Consider the following 8,937-nt stretch of genomic DNA (forward strand, 5'->3'; position numbering starts at 1 on the left):
AACAATGTCTGTAGTATTTTATACATTCATACTTTTTACTAGATATCCTAAAGTAGCATAAGCAAAATGATAATAAATTGAACTATTAACTCCTATTCACTTTAACTCATCAGCACAGTATGATGGAATAACCGTGCTTGCAGTTGCTGAAATCTGATTATTTTGATGTAATTTTGAAAATTAAACTCAAAGATGAAGACACTATGCTTTAAAAACCAAAAGAATTGCGGATGCTGTAAATCAGAAACAAAAACAGAAATTGCTGGAAAAGCTCAACAGGTCTCCCAGCATCTGTGGAGCGAAATCAGAGTTAATGTTTTGGGTCTGGGAGGGGTCACTCTAACCAGAAACGTTAACTTTGAGAATTGAGAATAATTGAGAATTGTGCTTTCCTGAATGGCCAACACATGCGGAAACAGAAATTACTGGAAAAACTCGCCAGGTCTGGCAGCATCTGTGGAGAGAAATCAGAGTTAACCTTTGGGTCCAGCGACCCTTCCTCAGAATTGAGCAAGGGACTGAGGAGGGGTCACTCTACCAGAAACGTTAACGCTGCTTTCTCTGCACAGATGCTGCCAGACCTGCTGGGCTTTTCCAGCTATTTCTGCTTCTGTATGTGATGGTCATTTAGGAAAGCCCAATTCTCAATTATGCTAATGAAAGGAAGAACTGCAGATACTGGAGATCTGAAACTCAGACAAACAGTGTTGGAGAAACTCAGCAGGTCTGACTGCATCTGTGAAGTCCTCCAGAACTGACGTGACATCGGTCACCTTAATTTCTCTGCCCCCCTCACCTCGCCTAACATTTCACCTTCTGAACTGACTGCAGTCTGTGCTCACAGATCCAACCCTGACTTCGTAATCAGTTGTTTGCACTGGGAACCTTAACTTTCCACAAATGCTGACAGATCTGCGGCGTTTCTCCAGCAATTTCTCCTGTTGTGTGTCTCAAATATGTTTTTGTACTTTATCCAGTAAAATGCAAATAGGCTGAATTTAAATTGCGTTTAAAAGTACAAAATAAAATGTTTTGCTTTACCGACCAGACAACAGAATTATTGGCGCTCTGGTGCTGTGACCGTCGCTGTCTTCACACCTGTACAATGTACTGCAGCAGGTAACTGCAGCTTGCCCTACACCGCTAACCATACCTGATTGTTCAGGGCGTGTTCACTGTCCGGGAGGATTGACTGATTGACCGCAGTGAGATAGAACCGAGTGTGCCGGACGCAGCCGAGTTTGTACCGATCAGCAAATGAGAGCAGGGGTAGGGGGTTGGTCTTGAACAACAGTTTAGGCTGTGGTCTGTGTACAGAGAAAACTGGATCTCGGTTGCCATGGCCTCGGTGAGTTAGCAATAGTCAGCCTTTGGAGTGGCGGGGTTGGGAGGGGGAGGAGGTGGTGAAGGAAAGCCTGCGGATAAATTTCAACCTGAAGAATGGAGGGTGCTGCTACCAGGTAAACACAGACACCCGAGAATGGGAAGGGGAGAAATGAGATACCACCTTGCAGCACGTTTGTATTGAAGTGCCAAAGTTGTCTTGCGAATAAAGACACAACTCCCTTGTGGCTGATTATTGGTAGTAACAAAATGTGAGCGATTTAAAGCATTTTGTTAAAGTCCAGCTCTTAAAAAGTGTTACCAGGCAATAGTGAGGTTGGCAGACAATAGGTTAAGGCTAATTGTAGTTACTGTGGATAAATAATCAATAGTTTCAAATGTAAGTTAAGATAATCATCCTCTTTTAAAGATATTATTTCAAACCTTCTTTATAGTTCCTTGGAATTGCTGGGGTGCGCAAAGCAGAAGTACTGACGTACCACCACTGATCAGTGGTTCTACTCATAGTGTGACAATCTTACAAAGACACCATGTAGAAATTTATAAAGGAAGGTTTGATAAATGTGGTGATGAATAGAAAGCGATGTTTTGTCAGGTCGGGCACTGTATTGTAAGGTTCTGAATATTGTATGCATTTATGGATTTGTTGGGGGTGAATAGTGTCTAATTGCTTGCAGAAATGTACCTGTATCAAATTTTAGATAGACTGAAAAATCCTGTACCACCTGTTGCACCAGAAAGTACTTACATGATAATTTCTTTAAAGGTTTAAAACATGTGTAATTGTTTTTTTAAAGTGTAGTACTTTAAGAATTTGGATTGATTGTTGAGAGATCAGTTGTAATTCTCAGGGATAATAACAAATACTGGTCCATGTGGCTTAGTGACACTTGATCTGGCAGCTACAGAAACGAGAAGAAAATTAAGGAAGAAATCATGTGGCTGACAGATATAAAGGAGAGCTGGAGACACAATGAAGCCTTCAGGAAGAGGAGGTGGAGGAAGAAGGCACAACTGCAGAACAAAGAGAAAACATACAGGACAGTTAATGTGAGGAGAGGAAGCAAGTCACTGTCAGGAAGAGGACAGTTTTCTGTCTGGCAGAAATGGAGGGAGAATTCCTTGAGAGTACTGTGCTACCTGGCTAAAGAAGGTCCTACACTTAGAAAGTCATGTGATAATGTGGAGGTACTAAACCTCTAGGTATTTTCCCAGAAATGGCTAAACCATGAACTGGGATGCTGTTCGTTGGTCAGGTGAAAAAATCTTTGGCGAAAGCTGCACCATCAGCATCGCTGTAATCTTCGCAAGAAAGGATTGATAAAGGTGTCCCTTGTTCATAATATTCATCCTGGAGATCCCAGCAACTGGAACTTGAATGAGAGCAGCATATAAATTCTGTGGCTACAAGAGCACATCAGAGCCAATGAAATCTGAGGTACATAACCAACCTCCTGACTCCTCAAAAGCAGTCTACAATCTAAAAAGCACAAGCTAGGAGTGAGATATAAAACTCTGAATGGAATTGAATTGAATTTATTGCCATGTGTGCCAAGGCACAGTGAAAAGCTTCATCTTGTGAGCAATACAGGCAGATCACAGAGTTAAGTAGCATAGAGAAGTAAATAATAGGTAAATAACGGCAAAACGAAAACACAGGTACAGGCGAATCATAAGAGTTTGTGAGTTCATTCAGTATTCAAATAACAGTAGGGTAGAAACTGTTGCAAAACTGCTGGCGCGTGTGTTCAGGCTTCTGTACCTTCTCCCCAATGGTAGAGGTTGTAGAAAAATATTGCCAGGGTGGGATGGATCTTTGAGTACGCTGGCAGCCTTTCCTTGACAGCGGGCCTGGTAGATGGATTCTATAGATGGGAGGTTGGCCTTTTGTGATTGTCTGGGCTGAGTTCACCACTCTCTGTAACTGTCGCTGATCTTGATTGGTACAGTGACCATACCAGGTCACTGTACCAATACAGACAGAATGCTCTCAATGGTGCACCTATAAAAGTTGGCAAGGATATTTGCAGTCATGCCAAATTTTCTCAGCTGCCCTGAGGAAGAAGAGACATTGCTAGGCCTTTGTAACCAGTGCATCCACATGAAGAGGAGAAAGTGAGGACTGCAGATGCTGGAGATCAGAGCTGAAAAATGTGTTGCTGGAAAAGCGCAGCAGGTCAGGCAGCATCAAAGGAGCAGGAGAATCAACGTTTCGGACATAAGCCCTTCAGGATTCCTGAAGAAGGGCTTATGCCTGAAACGTCGATTCTCCTTCTTTGATGCTGCCTTACCTGCTGCGCTTTTCCAGCAACACATTTTTCAGCTCATCCACATGAAGAGTCCAAGAAAGCTTGTTGTTGATGATCACTCCCAGGAGCTTGACACTCTCCACTTATTCCACTTCTATGCTGTTAATGAGTAACATCCCACCTAAAGTCAATAATGAGTTCCTTGGTTTTGCTGGCATTGAGAGCTAGGTTGTTCACAAAGCACCATTTTTCCAGGTCTTCCCCCTCCCATCTATAGCGTGTTTTGTCGTCATCTGAGAGTCGACCAATTATGGTGGTGTCATCAGCGAACTTGTAAATGGCATATGCATTTGCAGTTTCATAGAATCAAGAAAACTGACACCATCTTGGACAAAGCAACAAATCCACTACCTTCAATATTCGCTCCTTCTAATACTGATGTACAATGGCAGCAATATGTCCCATCTGCAAGACACACTGCAAGAACTCGCCAAAGATCCTGCAACAGCACCTTACAAACCCATGACCTCTAATTTTTCAGGTCCTGTGACTTTTCCTCACAACTGCGGACCTGAAATATTTACTCTGACTTTTCTCCATAGACTCTGTCAGACCTGGTGAGCTTTTCCAGCAATTCTTTGTTCTTGTTTCTGATTTCCAGCATCTGCAGTTCTTTCAGTTTCAATAAAATGTGTCTTTTTCCAGCAATTGAGAAATATTAAATTTTGCCCTCATTAAGTATTGAATTTGAAGCTTTTTACTGCAAAACAGCAAGTATTGAAGAACTTTAGTATAATTTGTTAGCTTTTGATTTGGAAATTTGGTGAGATAAACAAAAAGTCTTTGTACTTGAGGTCAATTCGGAGATGCTATGTATTACTAGTTGACTTTTATTCCTTTACCTCAATGTTCCTGTATCAGTGATTGGTTTTTATGTTCTTGTGGGCAAGTGTGATACGATAGTCTTGTTTGAACTTGCATGGGATAACTGGGCTCTGTCTTAATTACTCTGCTGGAGGTTGTTCTGAAAGAACCTTCCTCAGAGTTCAGACTAATTGGTAAATGATTTCTAAATTGTACGAAGCTTCTTGTGATTCATCTATCTGTTTGCTCAGTCTTAAATTGATATGACAAGTAATTAATAAACACAAACAAAGTATAAATGTGTAAATTCCTATAACATCTTTTCTATTGTATTTTACAAATGTCTTATTCTGTTTGCAAGAACCATAGTGTATAAAAATTATTTTATATTTTGTAAACAATCTAAACTATTATTACAACATTTTACCACTTGATTAAATGCGTGACAACATTCTAGCCTCAATGTTGAGTATAAATCTTCGAGGAGAAAGTGAGGACTGCAGATGCTGGAGATCAGAGCTGAAAATGTGTTGCTGGAAAAGCGCAGCAGGTCAGGCAGCATCCAAGGAACAGGAGAATCGACATTTCGGGCATAAGCCCTTCTTCAGGAATGAGGAAAGTGTGCCCAGCAGGCTAAGATAAAAGGTAGGGAGGAGGGACTTGGGGGAGGGGCGTTGGAAATGCGATAGGTGGAAGGAGGTCAAGGTGAGGGTGATAGGCCGGAGTGGGGTGGGGGCAGAGAGGTCAGGAAGAAGATTGCAGGTTAGGAAGGCGATGCTGAGTTTGAGGGATTTGACTGAGACAAGGTAGGGGGAGGGGAAATGAGGAAACTGGAGAAATCTGAGTTCATCCCTTGTGGTTGGAGGGTTTCTAGGCGGAAGATGAGGCGCTCTTCCTCCAACCATCGTGTTGCTATGGTCTGGCGATGGAGGAGTTCAAGGACCTGCATGTCCTTGGTGGAGTGGGAGGGGGAGTTGAAGTGTTGAGCCACGGAGTGGTTGGGTTGGTTGGTCCGGGTGTCCCAGAGGTGTTCTCTGAACCGTTCCGCAAGTAGGTGGCCTGTCTCTCCAATATAGAGGAGGCCACATCCGGTGCAAGTACCCGATGTGGCCTCCAAACCAAAGGAGTAGCCATGAGCACCCGCATGGGCCCCAGCTATGCCTGCCTCTTCGTAGGATATGTGGAACAGTCCATCTTCCGCAGCTACACTGGCACCACCCCCCACCTTTTCCTCCGCTACATCGATGACTGTATCGCATTTCCAACGCCCCTCCCCCAAATCCCTCCTCCCTACCTTTTATCTTAGCCACACTTTCCTCATTCCTGAAGAAGGGCTTATGCCCAAAATGTCGATTCTCCTGTTCCTTGGATGCTGCCTGACCTGCTGCGCTTTTCCAGCAACACATTTTCAGCTCAATATTGAGTATAACTGCTTCAGAGCATCATCATCACACCCATTTTCATGGACAGTGCATGGTGTAAAGGTTTTGCTGTTGCCATTTGTAGCACTAGTTCTAATGAAAAGTCATTCCTGTGTCTACAAGGCACAAGTCTTCATTTAATTGCTGTTGATACTGTATTCCTCCAATCAAGAAGATCAAACTTTCCAGTACAAAGCAGTCCATCTGATTGGCACCCATTCACAATGGTCATCATGCACTCACTCTCTACCACTGGCCCACTGTGGCAGAAGTGTGTACCATCGACAAGATGCACTGCAGCAACTCACCAAGGCTTTTACAGAAGCACCATTTAAACCTTCTAACTAAGCCACCTAGAAGGACAAGAGCAGCATATGCATAGGACCACAATCACCGACAAGTTCTCCTCAAAACCATAGAGCATCCCAATTTGGAAATATATTGCTATTCCTTAACTGTCACCTGGGTCAAATTCCTGGAAATCCCTTCCTAACATCATTGCACGTGTACTTGTTCCACATGGACTGGAGCAGTTCAAGAAGGCAGCTCACCCCCACCTTCCAAAGAAAGATATGTAATAAATGCTGCATAGTCAAAGATGCCCATGTATGATTGAAGAAATTAAAACATCGATGCTGCATACACCTGCTAAATGTTCCCAGCATCTTCTCTTTTCGTTGATATTTCCAGGACCTACAATATTTTGCTTTTGGTTAAGAATCCTGACTGTTTGGTCCTGGCTGTCATTGTCTGAACAAGAAAGGAACTAGATAACATATCAGTGCTTGTCAGGTTCTTCCAACGTTCTACAATCAACAGATAAAGGTGCTGTTGGATAATATAGGCAAACATGGTAGTCATTTTGTGCAGAGCAAAATCCCACACATAGTAAATAAATGAATAATTTGATAACCTGTTTCTCATGGTATTATTACAAGAAGGAGTGCTCATGGGGATATTTTACAGTGTTCCTCATCATTTATATCCATCAACGCACAAAGTTCAAATTTCTATCAATTATCTTTGCAAGTATGAGTGTCATTAGAAGTTCAAAATAGTTCCTGAGGTGTCCATAAAACTTGAGAACAGAGTATAACCTTCAAATTACTGTTGATTATCTCTTTAACATCAGCAACTGTTTGTGTGGTTACCGACTGCCCCTGTGACCCATGCTCATTAAGTGCAATAGTGTTTAAAAAAGATCAATACTGCAGGCATCTTGAGAAATGCTCCTTTTTTTTTTGGAAATGCTCGGTTTGGTGAGTATTGCCTGACACGGTCTTCAAATCTGTAAGTATATGCAAATAGTACATTGTCTCTCAATGACGATGCTAGCTTTCTACCACAGGGTATGAATCATGAGAATAGACGAGTACATTTACTTATTGGGATTGCAGCCGTTTTGGTGCATATATTCCATCGATAGGTTACTGGAAAGTGAATATTTCTTATCAGTATTAAAGAAGTTTAATCCTTAAATGTAGAATAAGAATGCTTTGAAATCCATATTTAGTATTCAATGAAATATAACACATTTACATGTCTGGGAGAGACTTGACAAGTTGTTATATTTTTTCTATCCAGTGGGTCGGTTCTTCTCCATGTTGCTGTACTTTCAGAGACAGAATTAGATAAAGGGAATTTTAATGACACTCATTGCTTTACACACATATATAGTGTTATGATCCCAGTGGATGGTAATACTGGACAAGTCACCGAGAGTGAAACCTGGCTTGATCATTCATAAATTTAATTTTTTCTTCTGTTAACTGTGGTAGTTCGTCCCTGAAACATATTCACAAGGGACTGCAAATGTTCTTTAGCAATAGATCACAAGTTTACTATACAAATCTTTTTGAAAAGCATACGTACAGATCAGTTTAGAAAGATCTCTAAACAGCATAGCAAAGTTTCGACCTGTTTCCCAGAATTATGACTTCTTGTGAATTGGGGCTATTATCCTGAACTGAAAACTTGATTTTTCTCCTCATTGTTCTGAGCTGATGTCAAAACTGAAGGTCTTTTTTTTCTACATTGTTTATATAGTTGAGATTATACATTCTATCAATTCAACCACAATAATCCTGCTGGGAACTTGACTAAATCATAAGCTTTCTTACAAGTGATACATTTACATCACTGTTTCAAATTACGTTTTGATCTTTTTAGAAAAAATGGCTTCACAGACTGAAACCAAAGATTCATCAGCGTCCAATTTAAAAGTCCAAATTCCAAAAACTAATTAATTATCTCTTATACATTTAAGGACTTTAAGACCAGTCCAAAAAAACTATTTGCATTATACAGTGCTTTTGATATGGGAGCATTATTACACAAAATTTGACATTGAGTGTCATAAGGAAATCTTAGGTTCAATGACTAATGCTTGTTCTTATTAAAAAAGATGAGAGAAAAGTGAACCCAATCCTCTTCCCTTACTGTCCATAATCTGCCTGTTTTTTTAAAGAGAAAGAAGTGTTACTTTCTTCCTTTCTGAGTCGGTAGTCAGTTTGAAAAACAACAACAAGCTTTTGGTTTAAATTAATAGGATTATTTATTCACACATTCATCACAACTGTTTAATGATATGTTACCCGCCTGACATTTAGATTCAGATAAGAAAGAAAATGTTAACAGGAGTAATGCAGTTATACAGACCATGAGCCAAAGAGCAGTTTGTAATTTACATTATCTTAGGAAAGGTAATTTATCACAGGCCAGAGTCATATAACAAGGTTAGTGCTGCATTTTATAGGTCACAAATTTATTTGCTTGTAGTTTTATTACCAGCCGGTCAAGTATCTGTGCTGGTGGCAATGAAAAGTAATCGGCTGGAAGACCATATGTGGGTGCACATTCCATTTTTAAGATATAGGTGCCCTTGTTCCATTAGTTCTTGCTGTGTGATATGCAGACTGACTGGTCGCCCCCTGGTTGTTGTGGCAATACGATGACCACATGATCAATATTTCTATTGTCCACCCAAAATGGTTTGAAGTTTCAAGCCATTGTTACACACAATCTGAGATGGATAATGACCATCCATATCTATGCATAAT

General features: G+C 40.9%; 1 protein-coding gene across 2 annotated transcripts in view; it reads right to left on the reverse strand.

The window, feature by feature from the left end:
• The window catches only part of tekt3 (tektin 3), a 30,803-nt gene extending 29,517 nt beyond the window's left edge, over positions 1–1,286 (reverse strand). The window contains exon 1 of one of the 2 annotated variants that reach the window (XM_043714499.2): positions 1,154–1,286. The gene's annotated coding sequence lies outside the window, so the exon portion shown is untranslated. Of the gene's footprint in view, positions 1–1,045; positions 1,131–1,153 lie in introns of those variants that run through there. The other variant, XM_088000818.1, reaches the window with a different exon arrangement.
• Positions 1,287–8,937: the final 7,651 nt, after the last annotated feature.

The sequence above is a fragment of the Chiloscyllium plagiosum genome, unplaced genomic scaffold, assembly GCF_037043375.1.
Source record: "Chiloscyllium plagiosum isolate Xiang-an unplaced genomic scaffold, Cpla_swu_hap1 HiC_scaffold_25, whole genome shotgun sequence".
In the NCBI taxonomy this organism is placed as follows: domain Eukaryota; kingdom Metazoa; phylum Chordata; class Chondrichthyes; order Orectolobiformes; family Hemiscylliidae; genus Chiloscyllium; species Chiloscyllium plagiosum.